The sequence below is a fragment of the Capra hircus genome, chromosome 1 (genome assembly GCF_001704415.2).
Source record: "Capra hircus breed San Clemente chromosome 1, ASM170441v1, whole genome shotgun sequence".
NCBI classification, from domain to species: Eukaryota; Metazoa; Chordata; class Mammalia; order Artiodactyla; family Bovidae; genus Capra; species Capra hircus.
Window position 1 is genome coordinate 78,743,652 of NC_030808.1, and position 25,981 is coordinate 78,769,632.

General features: G+C 40.2%; 1 protein-coding gene across 7 annotated transcripts in view; it reads right to left on the reverse strand.

Annotated features, from left to right (window-relative positions):
- LPP (LIM domain containing preferred translocation partner in lipoma) overlaps positions 1-25,981 on the reverse strand; it is a 739,124-nt gene that overhangs the window by 581,073 nt on the left and 132,070 nt on the right. Inside the window, exon 1 of one of the 7 annotated variants that reach the window (XM_018046735.1) lies at positions 13,296-13,314. The exons of the other annotated variants lie outside the window; for them this stretch is intronic. The gene's annotated coding sequence lies outside the window, so the exon portion shown is untranslated. Of the gene's footprint in view, positions 1-13,295; positions 13,315-25,981 lie in introns of those variants that run through there. 7 annotated transcript variants of the gene reach the window in all.

Here is a 25,981-nt window from a genome sequence, read left to right on the forward strand (position 1 = left end):
CAGGAGACTAGAAACTAAGTTTGCAATTCTTAGACCTTGGAGCCTGAATCACAGCTTTCCCCTCTAGGATCAGCAAATAAACAGTCTCTACCTAGCAAGGATTGTTGGGCCTGCCGAGGGAGGTCATCAAATATCAGGACCATCAACAAGGACAGACTGGTACAAAGTACAGAAGGCTTCCAGGGAGCCTGGAAATACCACTAAATGCAGAGACAGAAGGCAGGAGTTGTAGTCCCACGTTGTGCCTCTAATTCACTGAGCAACTTTGAATGAATCATTTGCCTTCTTTGCATTTTTGTTTTCATTCTCATCTGACAATTGAGTTTTTTAACTTAAACTATGGTTTTCAAATGAGACATAGGAGGAGGTCAGGAGGGAAGGCAGCCAACAGTAGGGTTTTGGGCTTCCCCTGGCTCTGTGCCCTCCCCCTACTACAGCAGGTCTGTTTTTATCATTTTACATCCTGGACTCGGGCCTGTCTGTAAGATTTAGCTTGAGCAAAGGGACCAAGTCCACAAAAATCATGGGCATGATCTCTGATAGTTCATCAGCTCTCACATTTGGATTCTGCTCAAATATATTTTCTCTGAGCTAATTTTTACAAAAATCTTTTTACTCAGGTTTATTTTATTCAGGGAAAATTACATTGGTAGGCTTTAAAAATAAATCTACTAATAATATTCTCTGAAAATGGAATGGGAAGCATGTCTAATACTTTCTTATGCCTCCACATTAGTAGACACCAAGAGAGAATGTCCAAAGATTGCAGAGATGAACTATAGCAATAGGAGAGAACTGGCTGTAAATTTCATAATTATTTCGTAGGGTTATTTATACATTCAAAAATGTTTCTTAAGCATTTGTTATGTGAGAGGCACTATGGCAGGTTCAAAAAGAATAAAAAACCTCCTATCCTCATGAGGTTTAAATTATAATTGGTTCTTGCATTATAGAAACCTGTACACAGCAAAATAACTAAATCAAAATCCCAGGTACGGATAGGGGAAGGAACAGTTAGGGAGTTTGGGATAGACATGTACACACTGCTGTATTTAAAATGAGTAACGAACAAGGACCTACTGTATAGCACACAGAACTCTGCTCAGTGTTATGTGGCAGCCTGGATGGGAGGAGAGTTTGGGAGAGGATGGATACATGCATACATGGCTGAGTTCCTTTGCTGTTACATGGCTGAGTTCCTTCGCTGTTACGTGGCTGAGTTCCTTCGCTGTTCACCTGAGCACAACATTGTGTAACCTAATCACAACAGTGTTTTCTAATCACCTATAACTCAATACCAAAAAAAAGTTTTAAAAAAACATAAGAACTGTTTTTTGAATAAATTATGACTTTTGCTAAACTAATAAAAAAGAGGATAGTGAGCAGGGAACTGGAGGACAAAACCACAAAACTTTAAATAATAATGTGGAAATAACCATATGCAGAGAGGAAATGAAAATTATTACAAGAAATCATTTAACTCCATGCAAATCAATTAGAAATAAGTGACTTTCCTAAAATACAATTAACAAAAGTGCCAACTGAAACGATATAAATGAAAATCAGTCCAGCTACTATAGAAGAAATAAAAAATTACTTAAAAGCAAAAAAAAACCAACCCAAACAAACAAACACCACCCTCCAAACGAGGCAACAGAACAAGACAGTTTCACAGAGGAATTATTTCAAACCTTTAAGGAATATAACATCTAAACATTACTTAAACTATTTCAAAAAGGAACAAAGAAAAGCTTCCACATTATTTTCATGATGACTTAATAATGCTCAAACTTCTCCAAGCCAGGCATCAACAACTTCCAGTGTTCAAGCTGGTTTTAGGAAAGGCAGAGGAACCAGAGAACAAATCTCCAACATCCAGTGGATCATAGAAAAAGTAAAAGGGTTCAAGAAAAACATCTACTTCTGCTTTATTGACTATGCCAAAGCTTTTGACTGTGTGGATCACAACAAACTGGAAAATTCTTCAAGAGATGGGAATACCAGACGACCTTACCGCCTCCGGAGAAATTGTATACAGGTCAGCAAGCAACAGTTAGACCCAGGCATGGTACAGACAGGTTCCAAATCAGGAAAGGAGTACATCAAAGCTGTATATTATCACCCTGCTTATTTTACTTATATGCAGAGTACATCATGCGAAATGCTGGGCTGGATGAAGCACAAGCTGGAATCAAGATTGCTGGGAGAAATATCAATAACTTCAGATATGTAGATGATACTACTCTTATGGCAGAAAGTGAAGAACTAAAGAGCCTCTTGATGAAAGTGAAAGGGGAGAGTGAAAAAGTTAGCTTAAAACTCAACATTCAGAAAACGAAGATCATGGCATCTGGTCCCATCACTTCATGGCAAATAGATTGGGGAAACAATGGAAAACAGCGACAGACTTTATTTTCTTGGGCTCCAAAAACACTGCAGATGGTGACAGGAGCCATGAAATTAAAATGCACTTGCTCCTTGGAAGGAAAGTTATGACCAACGTAGACAGCATATTAAAATGCAGAGACATTACTTTGCCTTTTACAAAGGTCCATCTAGTCAAAGCTATGTTTTTCCCAGTAGTCATGTATGGATGTGAGAGTTGGACTATAAAGAAAGCTGAGCACTGAAGAATTGATGCTTGTGAACTGTGGTGTTGGAGAAGACTCTTGAGAGTCCCTTGGCCTGCAAGGAGATCCAACCACTCCATCCTGGAGGAGATCAGTCCTGAATACTCAATGGAAGGAATGATGCTGAAGCTGAAACTCCAATATTTTGGCCACCTGATGGAAAGCTGGATTCATTAGAAAAGACCCGGACACTGGGAAAGATTGAGGGCAGGAGGAGAAGAGGATGACAGAGGATGAGATGGTTGGATGGCATCACTGACTCGATGGACATGAGTTTGAGCGAACTCCGGGAGTTGGTGATGGACAGGGAAGCCTGTTATGCTACAGTTCAGGGGGTCACAAAGAGTCGGACATGACTGAGCAACTGAATTGAACAGAACTGAATATTCATAACACTAACAATAGAATCTCACTATGCAAATAGGCACACATACACAAAAACATAATTTCAAATCATCGCACTTAGGAAAACTGCAAAAATTGTTAATAAATCAAGCTCCAGATTCTAAAAACACTAAAAATAAAATAAATAGTACACAAACTATTAGCAAGTGGATATTACTCCAAAAACAGTAGCATGATTTCCTGTTTGAAAAATGCATTTGTATATTCATCAAATTTATAGGATAAAAAAGACAAAATCTCTTTTCTTAGAACAGAGAAAAGCAGACGATGTATGTTTGGTTATTTCCAAAGTTTCCAAAAATGTATTAGATAAACATTTAACAACCAGCCTCAACTTAAACAAATAAAAATAAGAAAACATTCTCAGAATAAGGATGAACAGTATTATTAGAAAAAAGCTATAAAAGTTATAAAAATTAGAAAGAGGAAGGTAAATTATTGGCAAATGATATGATTACATAACTTGAAACTACATAAAATTCAATTTTTCAACTAATGAAAGAATTGAGTAAAGTGGCTGGGTACAAAAAAGTACTGAAATCAAGAGGCTACACACACACACACACACACACACACACACACACACACACAACTAGCTAGATGGTATAAGTAATCATTTCCTTAACCAGAACAAACAGAAAATACCTAGGAAAACAAACCTAGAAGAAACATGCATGGTATACATGAAAAATTTAAATGCTCTTTGGGACAATAAAAGACTTCAACAAATGGGAAGGCATAGTATTCTAAGAACAAGAAATAACATCTTTATAATGCATAATGTACGATGTTAATGAATAAATTTAGGGCAATTCCCATGAAAATGTCAACAGGACATTATTTTTAGAACTGAACAAGTTCATTCTAAAGTTCATGGAAAAATAAACAAATAACAAAAAACAAAAACTTGGGGGAAAAGGCTTTAATGAGAGTGAAGTAGCACATTAGAAAATAAAAAATTATATAGTTACAGTAATTAATAATGATGTATGAAGTGACAGATGAATGGAACAGAAGGCCCCCCAAAATGAGGGAAATGCCTAAGTATTAAACATTCAAGCAGTGAAGCATTAAAGAATTTGATATAGAATAAAGGTGGCTTTTCAAATCAGTGTGAAAAAAGATAGACAATTCAATAAATAGCTTTTGGACAGGCGGATCTGAAAAAAATATAAAAATGAATCCCTATCTCACATCTTTTATCAAAATGTAATTTCAATGAGTTGGTGATGAAAGAGACAGAGAGAGAAAGAGAGAGCAGATGAAACAACTAGAAGGCAAACTAGAAGATTTTTAAAATAAGTAGAAAAGGCAGTTGGAAGTGTTACACAAAACCCAAAAACCATAAAACCAAAAGACAGAACTGACTATATACATATATTTAAATTTTTGATCTGCAAGTTAAAAAGACAAATGCAAAATGGCAGGGTATTGCTCCTCCTATCACAGACTAAGGGTTCAAAATGAACACTTAACTATAATAAATCAATAGGCAAGAATCCAACAACCCAATAGAAAGTGAGGCAAAGGCAGTTCAAGAAAAGGAAATACAGTGGGGATGGCCTATGTGAAATGTCCCAAATTACTAAACAATAGAAATGTAAATTAAATCCATAAGATACTGTTACAGAAATGGTCATCTGGATATATGATTACATGAAAAAGCAAGGTGGCAAATAATCTGTGTAATATGCTCCCTTTTGTGTAAATATTCCATATATACTGGGATATAAAGCAATATAAATGCATATATGTTTATCTTATCCAGTTTATTGTGTGTCCTCTAGACACAAGGAACCTGTAACAGTGTTTGCCTCTTGGTGGAGTCAAGAGATGAGACCCTAAGACAACGATTTGTCTTTCATCACATGCATTTCTGTAACTTTTTAATTGTGTACTATACTGTTGCATTGATCACTCAAATTAATTTGTAGTTTCCTTAAAGAAAGTCAGACTAACAATGCATCAATGAGAACTTCAAACGGAGGGGAAGGAAGCCTGCTAGATGACCCGCAACCTTCCAACTCTGCAACTGAATCTGGCAGAGGCAAACGAGAACAATAGAGGTGTCAGAGCTTGAACCCTAAAGCAGCTACTTAATAGGTTTGACTTTGGGGAAGTTCTTTATTCTTGCAATACCTCAGTTTCTACAGCTGCAAAACAGAAAGCTAAAATTCACACCTCATCAGAGTTGTGGTGAAAATTAAGTAAGATAACAAGTATAAAGGACTTAGCGGAAGGTCTGGAAGGATTGCATGTTCAATAAGTGTACTCTTTGCACTACAAAGATTGTTCCTGAATTAATAACAACAATAAAAATAACAATTGTTCTACTGCTGTTTTGTTCAATTCATTCAGTCCAATACCCACCCCATCCCCTGGCCTCAACTTCTCTTCTCATGGCCACTACACCCCAACTCCCCATGAAGCAAGAGTTGAATAAATAGTCACCAACTTTCAATGCTAGTCAGAATGACTGGAAAATATCCATTTCAAGGTCCTCATTTTGGTGAGAAATGAACAGAGGTTAGCTGTGGTTAAGTGGCAGCCCCAAGAGATGAACACTCAAGACTATTGACCTCCATTCCATGGATTTTCCACCACATGTCATGTGCCGGCAAGGAATGGGCCTCTTTCCCTCAACTCCACCGGCCTCTGATTTTTAAAGGATATCTGTTTTATCTCCAAAGAGCTCCCTTTCTACTCGAAAGCACACCCTTCAATCCAGCATCCCTGGTCTCTCTTTCTTCGTGAATGTGAACAGTACCAATATACACAAAGTCATCTGTGTCAAATGCCCACGCACATTAGAGGACAAAACTGCCCTTCTTACAGTGTTATAGAAGGCCAAATTGGCCAGTCCACCAGAAAAAGGAAAAAAAGAAAAAATAAAAAACAAAAAGAAATGCAGCCTCCTTCCCCTAGAACATGATGATTTAACAATATGCAGGTCAGGAAGCAACAGTTAGAACTGGACATGGAACAACAGACTGGTTCCAAATAGGAAAAGGAGTACGTCAAGGCTGTATATTGTCACCCTGCTTATTTAACTTCTATGCAGAGTACATCATGAGAAACACTGGGCTGGAAGAAGCACAACCTGGAATCAAGATTGCTGGGAAAAATATCAATCACCTCAGATATGCAGATGACACCACCCTTATGGCAGAAAGTGAAGAGGAACTAAAAAGCCTCTTGATGAAAGTGAAAGAGGAAAGTGAAAAAGTTGGCTTAAAGCTCAACATTCAGAAAACAAAGATCATGGCATCTGGTCCCATCACTTCATGGGAAATAGATGGGGAAACAGTGGAAACAGTGTCAGACTTTATTTGGGGGGGCTCCAAAATCACTGCAGATGGTGACTGCAGCCAGGAAATTAAAAGACACTTACTCCTCGGAAGAAAAGTTATGACCAACCTAGATAGCATATTCAAAAGCAGAGACATTACTTTGCCAACAAAGGTCTGTCTAGTCAAGGCTATGGTTTTTCCAGTGGTCATGTATGGATGTGAGAGTTGGACTGTGAAGAAAGCTAGTGGTCATGTATGGATGTGAGAGTTGGACTGTGAAGAAAGCTGAGCTCCAAAGAATTGATGCTTTTGAACTGTGGTGTTGGAGAAGACTCTTGAGAGTCCCTTGGACTGCAAGGAGATCCAACCAGTCCATTCTGAAGAAGATCAGCCCTGGGATTTCTTTGAAAGGAATGATGCTAAAGCTGAAACTCCAGTACTTTGGCCACCTCATGCAAAGAACTGACTCATTGGTAAAGACTCTGATGCTGGGAGGGATTGGGGGCAGGAGGAGGAGGGGACGACAGAGGATGAGATGGCTGGATGGCATCACTGACTCCACGGACGTGAGTCTGAGTGAACTCTGGGAGTTGGTGATGAACAGGGAGGCCTGGCGTGCTGCAATTCATGGGGTCGCAAAGAGTCGGACACGACTGAGCGACTGCACTGAACTGAACTGAACTGAACTTAGAGACCATGCATCTTCAGCACACTGGGGTTTGTTAGTGGTGATGGTGGTGGTGAGGTTTTTGTTTGTTTATTTCGTTTTATTTTTTCTTTCTGCGTTGGGTCTTTGAGAAAGATTCTATTATGGTTATTATCAATTCTCATTTAGAGAAATAAGGACAACGGTATTAATAATGAAACAAAAGTACTCATTTTTACTCTCTGTGGTCTATAAGGAGTTTCACATTCCACTCAGATCGGAACTCCATGTTTTACTGATGTGAAAGTGTGTGGTTTTTGCGATAGCCAAGTTCTTCTAATATTCAACTTTCTGTTGTTTCTTACTTGCAATTTACAGTAAACGAATCCCAATTTTTTCCCCTTTGTCAAAATCAGCCCATTTTCAAAACAACCAGGCCACCTAAGACATGGCAGTTTTCATGAATATCATAGCAGCCATGAGCCTATTCAGACCCAGTTTATTGCATTAAGCAATCTTAATTGTGAAACAGATTGACCGATTTGTTTCTTTGGACTTCACAGAACATAACTGTTCTGAAGAAGCACAGAAGAAAGTCCAGTCCCATCTTACTTTTCTTGGCTTTCCCCCAAAGTGCTCTCAGCCTTCACTTTTGACTACATTTGCACAGAGAAAGCAGGGGCGTATCAGTCTACAAGAGGAGAAAAACCACTGCTATCACCATTCCCTTCATCACCATCCTTACCTTGGTTATACTGCTTTATCTCGCCAAGTTCTTTCATGTGCACTTAACCATCCAATTATGCCTGGGAAATAGGGGGCGCCAAAATTACTCTCCCTCAGTTCATATTGGGGCTTCTCTGGTGGCTCTGACAGTTAAGAATCTGCCTGCAACGGGTCGGGAAAATGCCCTGAAGAAGGGAATGACAACCTATCCACTATCCTTGCCTGGAGAATTCCAAGGACAGAGGAGCCCGGCGGGCTACCGTCCATGGAGTCGCAAAGAGTCAGGCACAACTGAGAAACTAACACTTTTCCATAGTAAGACTCCTCTTCTAACTCAGCTCCACTTTTATTAGAAGAAACTTAGTCTCAGAAAGAGCAAGTGAACTGCTCAGAAGCCCACAGCAAGAACTAGCAAGAGCAGGTACTCAAGCCAAGTTTTATCTTTGGGAAACAAGAGCTCTCCCACTCTCTCTTCCACTTCCTGTTAAGAGAAGCTCAGAATCTGCCTCAATCCCTTGCCCACTGCTGGCTTTAAGCTGCTTCATCTTCATCTTGACAGGCCCTGACTCCATCAGCAAAGCTGTACTTGACAGCAGAGCTCTTTCTGTCGGGGTCGCTTTTGATGGCTGAGTGTCCAGGCCATTCCAGAAAGTAAGTATTTTCACTATCACCAGGGGCCATCTGTTGTCGGACGTGACAAGCAATTTACTTGTCATTGTTAAAATCCTAAAGTTCCAAATAAATTGTTTTTATTTAGAAACTAGTGCTCTATCAAGGTAATCCCTATGATACTATCAAGCACACTCCCAGTGACTTTCTTAAGGCGAAGAACAAGAGGCAAAGTTATAGTTAGGTCTCCAGTTATTCCATGTGACCTCAGCCTGCCTTCCCTTGATAACAGCTCATGGTATAATTATTACAGGAACATTATCTAGCATATGAGTCTGTGAGGAATAAAGGCTGAAAATTATTGCTACAGATGGTGGGGGCAGAGTGACCTATAGAAGTTGGCTTTCCTAGAAAGAGAAGACTATATGTGAATTCCCTGTAGACTAGGTAAACTTCTACCAACAATCATGAACCTGTTCTATGGACTGTTCTTTGCGTAACAAACTTTAGAATGCCCTGCTTGTAATCCCTAGCTATCTCACTAAAAAACTATACCCAAAAAGGGTAAAGTAAGAGTTATCTGTGACTCAGTTTACACTTACTTACATACACACACACAACACAAAAGGGATCCAGTTCAACACAGCACATGGGCAAAATGCCCCACAGCCTATTCGCAATGTGTCAAGACAATTTATCCTAACAATGTCTAAGAGATAAACAACAGTATTCCAAGTTTCAATGAAGTCAGCATGGCCATCACGGTTATCAGCTTTTCTCATAGAACCAAGTAAGTATTATCTGTCTTCTTCACTAGAATGTAAATACCCTGCAATGAAGGACCAATGATCCATTCAAATTAATATTTACTGAGTACCTACAATGTGTCAGACAGTAATCTAGATAGTGGGGATATAGCAAAAAACAAACAACCCAAAAACCCAATTAAATTCATGAACTCATGGAGCTGACATCCCAATAGTAAAGGCAAAATATTCACAAACAGGTAAATGAACATATAATTTTCAGAGAGTAATTAATGTTCTAAAGAAAAATAAAATAGGGTACAGAATGCTTGATGTGGAGAAAGAGGCTGTTATCTATATTGCTTCTACCTCTATCATTGATCTGGAGCTTAAAAAAAAAAAACTCACCTGTTACATATGATCTGTGTGATCCTAGGAAAGATACTTAATCTCTCTGAGCCTCAGTTTCTTAGCTATAAATTGGGATAATAATAGTAAGACTGCTGAGTCACTGGGTCACGTCCGACCCTTTGTGGCCCCAAGCAGTGTAGCCTACCATGCTCCTCTGTCCGTGGAATTTTCCAGGCAACAATACTGGAGTGGGTTGTCATTTCCTACTCCAAGGAGTCTTCCTGACCCAGGGATCAAACCAGGGTCTCTTGCATCTCCTGCATTGGCAGGTGGATTCTTTACCACTGTGCCACCTGGCAAGCCACAACAATAAGAATAGCTCGGGTTATTATAAGAATTAAATGATACATGTACAGTTAATAGAAGAGCACCTAGAACATGGAAAGGACTCAGGAAGTGTTAGCCATTACTTACTATTATATTTATTGGTTAAAAATACGCATAGAAGATGCAAACTAGAGGGCGGGAGGTCAAAGCTGGTCCTTAGATGGGTTCTGTTTGCCAGGTACAGTGTGGACTTTTCAAGCACTTTGCTGTTGTCATTATTTTCAGCCAAAGTTGATGTTACGGTGTGAGATAGTAAGTGGCATTTTTCTCCTTCCATGAGGAAGTGTCTCTTGCCATATTTTAAAATATTTGAATCAGTTGCCAACAATTGAAAACCTAAACATTTCACAGGAAAAAAAAATCTGATCATGCATTCCTATGTGCAATAACTGAGCAGTCCAGACAGCTGCCACCCTTCTCAGAGACATCCTCCTCAAGTTTTCTAAGTCCCCAACCACACCTTGCAGTTCTCTCCCCAAGATACATGCTCAGATTGTGGCTAAAGGCCAGTGGCCAGTAGCCTGTTTGCATGGCTGTCTTCCCTACAATAAAAAGGAAAACAAAGTATGTCCAGTACCTAAGATTCTAAGGTGGGAAAAGGAAAACTAGATAAAAGGGCTTTGTGTTCCAAGCAAAGGGATTGGAAGCATTTCTTTCTGGAAGTCAAGGATCTCTGCCACTGAAGTCTGTCAAAGCAATGTGTCCGCATCAAAAGCGTGACAATTTAACCTCACTGGCTCTCTCTTTTACATGATTCACCTGGCTCTGTAGGCGAATGTCGTCTCATATTCTGGGCACTGAAATAAGAGCTTGGCAAACATTAGCTCCTTTAATCCCACAACTCTGGAGAGTACTTTCCATTACGACCATTTTCAAGATGAGGAAACTGAACCTTGGAAAGGATAAGGAACAGTCTTGGGTCACATCAATAATAGATGGCCAAGTTAGGTATGGAATCAGAACCTTCTGACGTCAAAGCCGAAATTTCTTCCAACAAGTGATGTTCCCTTCACCTAGGGAGCAATTTAGTGTAATTTAACTATTAGGAAGAACAAAAACTAGATGGAAAAATTCTTGGAAAGAATACCATTAGAAAGGATAACCTCTCTCTGGTCAATGTGCTTACTGTCCATACCACGGATGACGGACATCTCTGTCTTTTCAACTTTGAGAAACCGCAGGTTACACAATGAAACCTGCTCCACTCTACCTTTCGTCCCATATAAATATAGTACTACTCTTAAATCTAAGCCAGATTGCAAAAAAAAAAAAAAAAGAAAAGAAACAAAAGAAAAACAAGAGCCATCACACTGTGTGTATGTGTGTGTGTGTTTGTATGTGTTGTGTTGACAAAAATCAAAACCAGTGGTGGCTCACTGGGTAAAGAACCTGCCTGCAATGCAGGAGACACAGGTTCAATTCCTGCATTGGAAAGATCCCCTGAAGGAGGGCACAGCAACCCACTCCAGTATTCTTGCCTGAAGAATTCCACGTACAGAGGAGCCTGGTGGGCTATAGTCCAAAGGGTCGCAAAAAGAGTCAGACAGGATGGAAGCAACTGAACAGAAAATGCAAGAGCGAGACACATCCAGTTTCATCTCAAATACTTTCTCTTTGCTAAAGCCTCCCTTGATTCACCCTGTGAATTAACCAGGCTGCAGATTTCAGTACAGGTTATTCATAGCAAAGATTTCTACATCATACTATATTTATGTGTTATATGTCAACATTCCCATCAAACTAGAATTCCCTGAGAGAGAGAACTATCTTTTATTCACTTTTCTATGATCCCCCAATCCAGCCTTACCACCAATATTAAGCACAAAGCATGGCACAAAATCAGATGCAAAATAAGAGCGAATTAAGTGAATGGGTGAAGATAAGATTGATCATTTTCTATCCATGTTTCTTTAAATAAATATATCTGGAGTGTGAGCACCTACAGACCAGGCTTTGTGAAGATGCAGAGATTAATTTTGTTAAAGCTTTGATTCAAGATGCTCACCATCTACTGGGAAAGACAAATATACATATATAATCATAATGCAGAAAAAATAAAAATTAAGTCTCCTAAGATATACAAGCAAAAAAGGTTTTGGCAGTTGAGAGAAATGTGAAAGATATGAAATTTCTCAGGAGTTTGCTATCATCTTTTAAGTGGTCAATTAAAATATATATACCCAAATAAATATGCAATTTCTTTCTCTGATAATTTACTGACATTTCTTTTTTGAAGTTGCTGACATTTAACTATCAAAAGAGCTGTTAAGAAAGGTCTCAGCTATAATAGGAAACTCAACTTTTTTTTTTTTTTAAGAAAATTTAAGAGAAAATATCTTTGTATTTTAGCAATTCTGGAAAAGTCTGACTTTCCTGACAATATAACTACACAGAAACTTGAATCAAAACATACAGGAAAGGAAAAGATGCTCAAGATATTTCAAGTCTACAATTACTTGCTGAATACATGCGACAGTGCCAGGAAATATGTTAAGCTCTCCAGGGAAACAGAGCTCAGTCTTTATTTGGGGTAACAGTGAGATACGGGTTCAAGAGAAGATATTAAGAGATAACTTGATGATTAGCAGCACTGAACAGGTATAGGCAAAAGGCTATGAGATTCAAGGGGAAGAGAAATTATGTAAATTAGGACCTTTCTAGATAACGTGGCATGGCACTGTAACAAGAAAATTAAATTGAATAATTTGATATTTGCATTACACTCCTGGTTCTGCCAGTAATTGGGTGATAGAACTTGAGCAAGAAATTGTCTATGTTTTAGTTGTTTCCCCCATCATTAAAGAGACATATGGCCCTCCCAGTGGTCATAGTCCACAAAACTGGGCATTCAATTAAAATGGCCTTCTCAGTTGAAGTTACAGCAAGAGAAAGCAAGTTCTCTACTGTGTTGCTTGAATAAATTTGCCCTCTCAGATGTCTGCCACTCAAGAATTCAAAAGCAACAAATCTAGTAGCTATGCAGAATTTGATAGTCTCACTATAATTTACATAACGGACTGAACTGCATACCATTCCATTATAAAGGCTGGAGTACTCCTACAAGATCAATAGGGGAAATATGAAGCTGGACACGCAAGCATGGTGGATATCTACCAGAGTTCCCCCTCCATTCTATGGACAGAAAGTAGAGGATAATTCTAAGTCCAGCTACCATCAGTCAATATTGGTTCTTCTGGAAAGAAAAATAAAACTTCATTTCTCATCAGAAATGATCCCAGTATACCTTTCCCATGTCAACACCCAAAAAAACTACTTCCTGGCAAACCTTTATTCATAAACAAGTATTGGCCAAACTTGCCTTACCATGAAACCTATATTATTAATAACAAGTGATTTTGATCAACAGGCAGGCCAGGGAAATCCTATTACAGATTATCTAAACTACTCAATATTCATCACAAATGTCCTGCTTCTCATCTATGTTGTGTGTTTCTTCTCCCTCCAGCGTGCTTCTCACCATCTCTGGCTGGTAACATGTATTTACCTATTCTTCAGGATCCAGTGTTAACACCACCTGATTCCAATACTCATATTTCTTGACTCCTCTCCTGGGTTATGAACTCCTAGAGATGACAAAGTGAGTCTCATCAATTCATTCATTACTTCATTTACTCAGTAAATATTTATTGAGCATCAACCATATGCCAGGCACGGTTCCAGGCATTGGTGACATAGCAACGAGCAAGACAAAGTTTGCTATTTCCTAGGCATTCTAATACCAGAGTTGGCAAACTGTGGCCCATAGGCCAAATATGGCTCACTGCATGTTTCTGTAAAACGTTTTATTTCAAACTCGGTCACACTCAGTTGTTTACGTGCTGTCTATGGGAGAGTTGAGTGTTTTACACGTTGACTGTGTAAATGAGAAGCTGCAAAAAGACCACATGGACCACAAGGATATTTACCACCTGTTCCCTTACAGAAAAGTTTGCTGGCCCCTGTTCTAGTATATCCTTCCCATATAGCAGAGTTCTGTTCATTAGTAGACAACTAATAAATGCTGTGAGAATAAAATGAAGATGGAAAGTGGGAATAAGATAGATCATGTAAGGCAGGTCCTATGACAGAGCCTCTTTTACCCAGTTTCTATCTTCATTCCTAGTAATGTCAAAACATTACTAATTAATAATTTCCAGAATGTTATTAGCAATGTTACAGTTTAGCAAGATAAAAAGAAAGGGGATAAGCTTTCAAATCTATGGAAAATTTAAGAACTGAAATAAATTTGCTGTGTCTTCAAAAGTCATGACTATTTCAGGCCCACTTGTGATCATAACATCTGGTCTAGCAAAATATATTACAATAACTGTGTTTTTCTGGCTTTCTAGAGCTTACAAAAGTTTGATGAGGGTTGTTATTATATTTCATTGGTTTGTCTGCCACCATAAGATGCACCTTGTAGATGGGAACTTCATGTCTTTTGAATCAAGCTGACTAAGAAGACTCAAGTTAAGTCAAACACAAACACACAGCTGCACATGAGGAAAACCCCATTCTGTCAAATACCAAAATCAAGTTTATAGATTTAGTCTTATATCCATATCCTCAGAACTGTCTTCTTTATTATGTCTACATGCAAACCTGTTCATCTTTCAAGAAAGAATTGAAAACTGTAGAATTTCAGAGGATGAGTTCAGTTCAGTTCAGTCGCTCAGTCGTGTCTGACTCATTGTGACCCCGTGAACAACAGCACCCCAGTCCTCCCTGTCCATCACCAACTCCCAGAGTCCACCCAGACCCATGTCCATCGAGTCAGTGATGCCATCCAACCATCTCATCCTCTGTTGTCCCCTTCTCCTCCTGCCCTCAATCTTTCCCAGCATCAGGTTCTTTTCCAATGAGTCAGCTCTTCGCATCAGGTAGCTAAAGTATTGGAGTTTCAGCTTCAACATCAGTTCTTCCAATGAACTCCCAGGACTGATCTCCTTTAGGATGGACTGGTTGAATCTCCTTGCAGTCCAAGGGACTCTCAAGAGACTTCTCCAACACCACAATTCAAAACATCAATTCTTCGATGCTCAGCTTTCTTTATAGTCCAACTCTCACATCCATACATGACCACTGGAAAAACCATAGCTTTGACTAGATGGACCTTTGTTGACAAAGTAATGTCTCTGCTTTTTAATATGCTGTCTAGGTTGGTCATAACTTTCCAACCAAGGAGTAAGCATCTTTTAATTTCACGGCTGCAATCACCATTTTGGAGCCTAGGAAAAAAACGTCAGCCACTGTTTCCACTGTTTCCCCGTCTATTGCCCATGAGGTGATGGGACTAGATTCCATGATCTTAGTTTTTTGAATGTTGAACTTTAAGCCAACTTTTTCACTCTCCTCTTTCACTTTCATCAAGAGGCTTTTTAGTTCCTTTTCACTTTCTGCCATAAGGGTGGTGTCATCTGCATATCTGAGGTTATTGATATTTCTCCCGGCAATCTTGATTCCAGCTTATGCTTCTTCCAGCCCAGCGTTTCTCATGATATACTCTACATACAAGTTAAATAAGCAGGGTGACAATATGCAGCCTTGACGTACTCCTTTTCCTATTTGGAACCAGTCTGTTGTTCCATGTTCAGTTCTAACTGTTACTTCCTGACCTGCATATAGGTTTCTCAAGAGGCAGGTCAGGTGGTCTGATATTCCCATCTCTTTCAGAATTTTCCACAGTTTATTGTGATCCACACAGTCAAAGGCTTTGGCATAGTCAATAAAGCAGAAATAGATGTTTTTCTGGAACTCTCTTGCTTTTTCGATGACCCAGCGGATGTTGGCAATTTGATATCAGGTTCCTCTGCCTTTTCTAAAACCAGCTTGAACATCTGGAAGTTCACGGTTCACATATTGGATGAGTTACTAAAAAATTTAAAAACAGACAGCTGATATATAGCTAAGGTTTTACAACTCTTCGGGACAGTGTCAATACAGTTTACTGCAAAGAATAACAGTTTGAGTCAAACAAGTCTCAATTTCAAGAAAGCTTTGCCTATTTTCCACAAAATGGGAATAATACAAGTTGCATCACTATCTGTAGAAGGTAATTAAGTGCAAAGCAGCTTTCTCAGAATCAGCAGAAAATAGGTTTCAGTAACTGTAGGTGCCTTTCTTTCCATTTTATCAAATAACAAGTGCAACATAGGTCTTCGTATCTCAAAATACCCTTGTTTGGTATATTTAAACTCCCTAAAAATGTTACAACACGTTTATTAAGCCAATAAATTTGGAAAGACATTTGCACATCTTTGACATTTAGTCCAAACTCAAGAAAATTCTGTTCTCTGAACTTACTACTCAAAAGCTGTAATATAGCTCTTGTTTAGTCTATCTCCTGGTGACTGATTTCTAGTAAAATATTAATTGAAACAATATTCCCCAAAATGCAATATACTAAGAAACTCCTGATAAACATCATAGAATAAGTAATCAGGTCAGTTTTGAACATCCCCTCTCGTTTGAAGGTGATAAAAAAAAAAGATTGAGTTCAAGTCATTTTCACTTTCTGGTTCTTATGCCCTTGGTTCCTGGGATCCTCTTTGTAAAGTGCAACAATGTTTCCATCAGAATAGTCACCATTCACTTTACAGATGGCTATGGATGATCAAATAGATGGACAAAGATGACTGATGAAGACAGAGAGAGATAAATGAGAGGGGTAGGTAAGAATGGCCAGGGGATATATGACTTGATAGATTGGATGGATAAGCAGAAAGATGGATGGGGAGGGGCATAGACCAAGAAAGGCATGGAATTCAGGCAAACGTAGATGACGAGATGCTACACAGACACACAGAATGCATAAAGAAAGGCAAAGAGATAAAGCCATGACAAAAGATCAATCTCAGGACTGAAATACTAGCAAAATTCTCTATCCAGTCCACTGCCCTTTAACTGTCCATTTTTAAAAGTATCCAGAGGTTTCTCTCTTTCACCACATCCCGGTATGTGATAGCTGTGCGTGGGTGTTCAGTGTCTTCAGCTGTGTCTGACTCTTTGTGACCCCATGGACTGTAGCCCGCCAGGCTCCCCTTTCCATGAGGATTCTCCAGGCAAGAATACTGGAGTGGGTTGCCATGCCCTCCTCCAGGGGACCTTCCCAACCCAGGGACAGCACTTGTGTCTCTTGCGACTCCTGCATTACAGGTGGATTATTTATTGTTAAGCCACCGGGAAAGCCCTGTGGTAACTGTAGTATTATATATATGCCCAGCAATGGAAAATGAATCCTTTGGGTAAAACAAATTGACCACATCCTCCTAATGAGAGAAAATAAAAATTTTTAAAGACATCAAACAACTTATCAAATATCACAAGACTACCCATATTGTGTTTCAATGTTTCTCTAATTAATATTAATTAAGAGAACTCAGCCTAACAGACTTTATTACTGTCAGAATTTTCTCTAAATTAGCTATTCCACAGGTGTAACTTTACTTTAAAACTGAGATCTTAACTAAAAGTACTACTAAACTCCAGCCCTATGCATGTTAATACAGGATGAAGTAAAATACGCCAAATTCCTCCCTACTACAAAAAACAGCGCCACAGATCCCTGCCTTATTTTTTAAGCAAGTTTTCTTCTTGATAAACAGTCAGCACTTAATAATAGAAACAATGGTCAAATATATCATAATAAATGCAAACATAGCATTCACATAATGCACTAACAAGCAGCGATTAAAATGTGTACTTTTAAAAAATGATTATTGACACAGGAAAATGCACACATTATGTAACAGAAACATATGCAACTCAACATGTTTACCATGACCATCCTTTACAGAAGAGTGGTTGTGCGTGTAAATAGGAAGACGGTTCTCTCTGGATGATGGGTTATGGGAGTTTTAATTATCTTCTTAATACTTTTTTATACTTTAAATTTCTAAAATAGGTGTCTATAACTTTTATAACTTAAAAAGAAAGGATTATTTATTTCTGTTTTAGGGAAAAGTCCAACACCTGTGCTAAGTAACAAATAGGAGAGGTTTGTTTGATTTTCCTGTTTACAGACCATTTTCATACAGATTAGTAACTCATCTGATCCATTCAACAACTCAAGAGAGATGAGTTTGAGAATCCCCACCAACAGCAAGAAGTCAAATTCATCCAGCCAAATGGGACACAGCAGACCCAGCTTAAGGTGTCTCAGTACTCTATCACTTTCTTTACAAGATCCATTCATTTATCTCAGGAAAAGAGTATTGTTTGGGAGGGGGAAAGAATTTTTTTTTTTCCAAAAGAGTTCTAATACTGTCCTGCTTTCCTCCTAACCCCAAAATGTCAACATTCTATCAAAAAAATAAAAAACTTCACATACAAGCATACCTTGGCTCCTTAACACCTCATCTCAGAGTGAGGAGAGAAATCTATTCAAGAACAACAAAACTTAAAAGCTTTTGCACAACGAAGGAAACTATAAGCAAGGTGAAAAGACAGCCTTCTGAATGGGAGAAAATAATAGCAAATAAAGCAACTGACAAAGAATTGATCTCAAAAATATACAAGCAGCTCATCCTGCTCAATTCCAGAAAAATAAATGACCCAATCAAAAAATGGGCCAAAGAACTAAACAGACATTTCTCCAAAGAAGACATACAGATGGCTAACAAACACATGAAAAGATGCTCAACATCACTCATTATCAGAGAAATGCAAATCAAAACCACAATGAGGTACCATCTCACACCAGTCAGAATGGCTGCGATCCAAAAGTCTACCAACAATAACTGCTGGAGAGTGTGTGGAGAAAAGGGAACCCTCTTACACTGTTGGTGGGAATACAAACTAGTACACCCACTATGGAGAACAGTGTGGAGAGTCTTTAAAAAACTGGAAATAGGACTGCCATATGACACAGCAATCCCACTGCTGGGCATACACACCAAGGAAACCAGAATTGAAACAGACACGTGTACCCCAATGTTCATCACAGCACTGTTTACAATAGCCAGGACATGGAAGCAACCTAGATGTCCATTGGCAGAAGAATGGATAAGAAAGTTGTGGTACATATGCACAATGGAATATTACTCAGCTATTAAAAAGAATGCATTTGAATCAGTTCTAATGAGGTAGGTAAAACTGGAGCCTATTATACAGAGTGAAGTAAGCCAGAAAGGAAAACACCAATACAGTATAATAACAAAAATATATGGAATTTAGGAAGATGGTAATGATGACCCTGTATGCGAGACAGCCAAACAGACACAGATGTAAAGAACAGACTTTTGGACTCTGTGGGAGAGGGTGAGGGTGGGATGATTTTTTTGAGAACAGCACTGAAACATGTATATTATCATATGTGAAACAGATCACTAGTCCAGGTTCAATGCATGTGATAGGGTGTTCAGGGCTGGTGCACTGGGATGACCCTGAGGGATGGGATGGGGAAGGAGGTAGAAGGGGGCGTTCAGGATGGGGAACACATGTACACCCATGGCTGATTCATGTGAATGTACGGCAAAACCACTACAGTATTGTAAAGTAATTAGCCTCCAATTAAAATAAATAAATTAGTTTACAAAAAAAAAAAAAAAAAGAAGAACAACAACAACAACAAAATGCTCCACTGTTGCTATTTTCAAAGCATATAAAGCCAATTATCCCAGCAGGGCCAGTCCAATCTATAAAGGACATGTCCAGACACAATTTTTTAAAAGACACGGTCTGACCTAGATAAAGAAATCTGAGACAAGGATTCGAAAGCTGCTTAAGACGACAGAATGCTGAGGGAGGCTTCGAGTCAGCATTGGAGAATCACCACAGCTCAAATCCTGCTGGTCTTGGAATGACTCACAGAGCCGCTGTTTTGCCTTCCTGCCCATTCATCACACAAGTTTTTTCCATTAGAATTTACTGACGAGGTGCTCCCTAGTCAGGTGGTATGATCAACCCTGCAGTCAAAATATGGAAGATATGACTGAAAAGTCACTGATTCCACATACTACACCCACAAAGTCCCAAGGAGAGTAAAATGCCGGTTGAAGGAATGCTGGTCTCCATCTCACCTCCACCAGTAAGCAAACACATCACAGTCTGTCTGTCCTGGATATTTTACTAAAGAATTAACTGATTCTGACAAAACCTGATGTGTTATTAAAGACAGATTAGTGAGATGGGGAATATATAAAGAAAAAAGGGGGCTCTGCTTAGGGCCTGGGGGCAGGAACAGACGGTGAGTTTCTATAGAAAGGCTGGAACCTATAGAGTAAGACAGAGTCTCACGACTGGCCTCATTTTTAGTGCGGATGAGCTAAAAACTCCTGACCTCAGACCCCCTGCCAAGAAAACTTCTAAAACAGAACCCATAGCACATACATGTGGAGACAACAAGAATGCTGTTGGCCAAAATAAATATAATGGGCAAAAGCCCGGGGAATAAAAGAAGTGGATGGTCAGGACACTGAGCTTCAGTTCCCTCGTAGCATCATCAGCATCCTCTCCACCTTCCTTAACTCTCTTCCCATGTCCTGAGTCTGTCCTTCCCATCCTGGAATCCATGACTTAAAAGTCTTTTTAAAAGCTTCTATTTGAAGCACTGCACAATGTAAGTAAACTGAAAACAGTACATTTCAGGATTTCTGAAAACTGGAATTACCCAAGAAGGTTTTCAAAATGGAAATGCCCACGTCCACACCTGAAGATTTAGGAATGAAGACTGGACATCTGAACCCTGGTAAAACTTCCCCAAGCGATACTGATCATAAACTCAGGTGAGAAACTACTGCTGTAGGGAGCAGTCACCAAAGGAGAACTTAGGAGAACCAATGGGAAGGAGTGCCACAGGGTACCTGGGCAAGTGCCCCCAGGAGGACCAAGCCCATAGGTAACTTGCATTCATAGCGGACCAAGGGAGAAAAGCAAAGACCAGAGAATGATCAGGGTAACAGGCAGATACCCCAAGGGAAGAGCAGTCTGTCCTGTCAAAGACCTCCAGAAAAGAGGATCCACTTAGGATCCAGATTCCCCGGTTTATCTAGGTGGATAAAGGGAAATCTGGACAGGATTCAGGTTTTGCAGGGTTGGGTTTGCAAAAGGTATTCACCTCAAGAAACCTAATTAATCAGTCTATACAATATATTCCATTTATTATCTTGAAAACAGGCAGGAGATAAGAATAGATGAGCATATACTCTGAGCATTTCTTTAAATATTGCTGAAACAACAGGATCCGGATGAACCCCGAATGGGAAGGAATTTGTCATCGGCCCCCAAATCAAAGATGTATAATCCATAATCCATCATGGCCACTAAATTTCTATGACAAATCTCTTCAGCCAAAACAAGGTAGAGTGCTTAGCTAATTACACCTCCCTGATGCCTTTGGATGTCAAAACCAAGTCCAATTCATTTGTCTTATGAGTCCCTATAAACCAATTCTATTGTTTCACTTCAAGATGAACACCCGATATTAAACAAAGGATTGACCTGGCCGATGAAACCTAGTCCAAGTGTCCTAGGATATGATCTCCATATTTGTCTATCGTTGTTTCATTTGTGAGGTAGGGGAAACAGACTTCTCTCCACAGTATAAAAAAGGAAATATACTAAGCAGTTGCCAAATAATGAAATGCCTAACTCCAATTGCTAAATTAATTAATGACTTGACATATTTAAAATCTATTGTACATTTCCTTTGTTTTCAATAAGTAACATCTAGTTTCTAACTTGTGTCATCAACCTATTCAAATCTTAATTGCATGGATCCCTTCTGCTTTTATCCAAAATTCCAAATACACAAGTTATCTGTTTAATTAGATTCTCCTACCTCTGTTATCATCATAAAAGTTAGGCCTTTACCCTGTGGATTTCCTTATCCTATGACATTCTCTGGAAAGGAGTCTGCGCGGAAAGCAAAGAATCTGACATTCACATGTGGAGTTTGAGATTTTACACTGAGAAGCGGTTGCTATTTCTGAGATGGGGGCTGATTCTGTGACTGATGGACCTTGAGTTTGAGTTATCTAAGTATGTCCTTCCATCAGTGTTTCCTGAATAAATAACCAGCATGGCTTGCTGAATTGTATCATTCTAAGCTCAGAGAACTGACCCTCACTTCACAATATATCTCAGTACTTCCTTCCAATCTACTATTGCCCCTAAAAATAAACTGTACTGTAATTTGGGTTGAGGGGCGGAAGAGGCGGCAGAACACCTCTCTTCTCCCTTGTTCCATGCCTCTTCACGTTGACCTCTCCCTACCCTGCCCTTGTCCACAGGGAAGAATGGGTGAGTTATCTAATTATTGAGTCTGGAGAAGAAACTGGCCATGGGCAACTCAGGTCCTTCCTCCCAGTCTTGGGATATATCTGACTGCAGAAAGAATACCCTCCCTACCGCAAGTACACTGAGCTGACAGGCCTATGGCTCATTCTCCAACTAGTCTTTACCTCCAGCTGCCTAACGAGGCATTACCTTCAGCTGGTTTCTAGATGAAACACAAGAACAGGAGGCAGAAGAACAAGTGGTGCTAGAGTTGATGCTTAAGAGCCAAGGAAGAGGCTAGATTCAGTCTCAATGAGCCCCCTCAAGCACTTACGCATCACCTAGCCTAACCCACACTGATGGAGAAGGCAATGGCACCCCACTCCAGTACTCCTGCCTGGAAAATCCCATGGACAGACGAGCCTGGTAGGCTGCAGTCCATGGGGTCGCGAAGAGTCAGACATGACTGAGCGACTTCACTTTCACTTTTCACTTTCATGCATTGGAAAAGGAAATGACAACCCACTACAGTGTTCTTGCCTGGAGAATCCCAGGGATGGCGGAGCCTGGTGGGGTGCCATCTATGGGGTCGCACAGAGATGGACACGACTGAAGCGACTTAGCAGCAGCAGCAGCAGCAGCAGCAGCAACCCACACTGAACATACTTGACCTTGCACGTGGTACGTCAGGGCTTCTGCCTTTACAAACACTCTTCATTCATCCTCAAACTACCTTTACAAATCCTTCCCTGGGCCAACCCTGACCCCCAGCCCAGGATCACCCAGCCTTCTCAGATGCTGCCAACCTCAGAGATCTCTCCATTCCCTGAATCCTCACTGCTCATTCTCTCTTGGTCTTTATCACTCTGGAAACATTTTTTATTTTGCCTTTTTTTAAAAAAAGTATTTACTTTTAGTTGGGGGATAATTGCTTTACAATATTGTATTGGTTTCTGCCATACATCAACATGAATCAGCCAGAGGTATACATATATCCCCAACCTCTTGAACCTCCCTCCCTTTTCCACGCCATCCTACCCTTCTCGGTTGCCACAGAGCACCAGGCCGAGCTCCCTGCAATATACAGCAACTCCTCATTAGCTACCTATTTTACAGATGGTAATGTATATATTTTAATGCTATTCTCTTAGTTCGTCCCACCTGCTCCTCCCCGCTGCTGTGTCCATAAATCTAATCTCAGACATTTTTATCTGTAAGTCAAATCCCTGGGAGAGTCTTAGTTCCTTCACTGTCAAGTCCCAATCATCTCCTCCCCACCCATCCTCTTTCAGTTCAGTTCAGTTCAGTTCAGTTCAGTCACTCAGTCGTGTCCGACTCTTTGCGACCCCATGAACCGCACCACGCCAGGCCTCCCTGTCCATCACCAACTTCTGGAGTCCACCCAAACCTATGTCCATCGAGTCAGTGATGCCATCCAACCATCTCATCCTCTGTCATCCCCTTCTCTTCCTGCCCTCAATCTTTCCTAGCATCAGGGTCTTTTCCAATGAGTCAGCTCTTCTCAACAGGTGGCTAAAGTATTGGAGTTTCAGCTTTAGCATCAGTCCTTCCAATGAACACCCAAGACTGATCTCCTTTAGGATGGACTGGTTGGATCTCCTTGTAGTCCAAGGGACTCTCAAGAGTCTTCTCCAACACCACAGTTCAAAAGCATCAATTCTTCAGTGCTCAGCTTTCTTTATAGTCCAACTCTCACATCCATACATGACTACTGGAAAAACCATAGCCTTGACTAGATGGACCTTTGTTGACAAAGTAATGTCTCTGCTTTTGAATATGCTGTCTAGGTTGGTCATAACTTTCCTTCCAAGGAGTAAGCATCTTTTAATTTCATGGCTGCAGTCACCATCTGCAGTGACTTTGGAGCCCCCCCAAATAAAGTCTGACACTGTTTCCACTGTTTCCCCATCTATTTCCCATGAGGTGATGGGACTAGATGCCATGATCTTTGTTTTCTGAATGTTGAGCTTTAAGCCAACTTTTTCACTCTCCTCTTTCACTTTCATTAAGAGGTTCTTTAGTTCTTCTTCACTTTCTGCCATAAGGGTGGTGTCATCTGCATATCTGAGGTTATTGATATTTCCCCTGGCAATCTTGATTCCAGCTTGTGCTTCCTCCAGCCCAGCGTTTCTCATGATGTACTCTGCATATAAGTTAAATAAGCAAGGTGACAATATACAGCCTTGACGTACTCCTGCTGCTGCTGCTGTTGCTAAGTCACTGCAGTTGTGTCCGACTCTGTACGACCCCATAGATGGCAGCCCACCAGGCTCCCCTGTCCCTGGGATTCTCCAGGCAAGAACACTGGAGTGGGTTGCCATTTCCTTCTCCAATGCGTGAAAGTGAAGTCGGTCAGTAAGTGTCTGACTGTTTGTGACCCCATGGACTGCAGCCTACCAGGCTCCTCCGTCCATGGGATTTTCCAGGCAAGAGTACTGGAGTGGGTTGCCATTGCCTTCTCCGTGATGTACTCCTAATGCAAGTTAACTAACATTTAGTTAGTTAGTGGAAGTCGCTCAGTCATGTCTAACTCTTGTGACCCCATGCACTGTACCCCACCAGGCCTCTCTGTCCATGGAATTCTCCAGCGAAGAATACTGGAGCAGGTACCCATGTCCGTCTTCAGGGGATCTTCCCAACCCAAGGATCAAACCCAGGTCTCCCGCATTGCTGACAGATTCTTAATCATCTGAGCCACTAGGCAAGCCCAACCAGCATTTACAGAGAACTTACTAGGTATCAGGCTATCAGGCATGAGACTAAGAGCATTATGATCATTAGCTTGTTTAATTGTCCCCAGGAAATAGGTACAGTTATCATTCTCTAGAATAAACAGGGTCTGTGCTCAAAAAGGCTCACCATGCCAAGCACATCTCACTGTGTCTGGTGTAACTATGGGAGGCTTAGAGACCTGAGGCAGAACAGCAGATGGGGATGGGAAGTGAGATTCAGGCACTAAATTCAGTTCAAAACTGAGGTTCCACCTTCACTGCCTTGCCCTTCACCTACACTTGCCCCTGGGTTTAAGGAGAAAAGAATTTTCAGTTTAAGAAAGAAAAGAAGATGGAGAAAATGAAAGTCCAGGTGGTCATTGCTCCATGAAAAATCTAATCACTCAGTATGAAAAGGCTCCTCAACCCCAATCCTTGCTCTGAAAACAGAGGTCTGGATCACTGTGGTTTTGTCACGAGATGAATAACAAGCCCCGAGGATTACTCGAATTACAAGGCCCAGACCAGATCCACTCAAATATAGCTGGAAGCTTTCTAGTAACTCTAACCGTGCATGGGGAATGAGCTGCTCAGAGAAGTGACTCACTTACTGGAATCCATGATGCCTGCATTACTCAGCTGATATTAATACACCCACTTGTTCATTAAAGTTTAATTGGAGCTCATGTGAATTGGTTTCACTGGATATTTAATCAGAGAGAAGTATTTGTGTATGAAGTGTTCACATACAAAGCTAGAAAGCACAGCTCTTCCCCAGCCCCTACATACTCCACTGGCTGCTCCTCTAATACTGTTCACACAGTAAGTTAGTCAGAGAAGGTGGTTCAGTGATCTTCCAAGAGGGGGAAAGTTGTCCATACACAAAACACAGATAAATGATAAATCCTCTGTACGGCACTAGACTCAGTTCCCCAGCTCATCAGCCACAGCCCGACGTGGGCTAGGACTCAAATGGCCAGCTCCTCAGTAAGAACTTGCTCCTTTCTGGAGTTCATTATCAAAGCTGCAGGGCTCCTTTTCTCCCTGGGCACCTGTCTCCCAGCCGTACATCTTTATTTTTTAAATGGGTGGATAAGGAAATTAACCATCATTCAACGTAATCACACATTTCTCTTGTACTGACAAGCAAACCATGAATGCAATCCCAAACGCCTATTTATACAATCAGGGCTGTCAGTACCCTGTTATTTCTTATTGGATATCTCACTAATCAACATTTCTG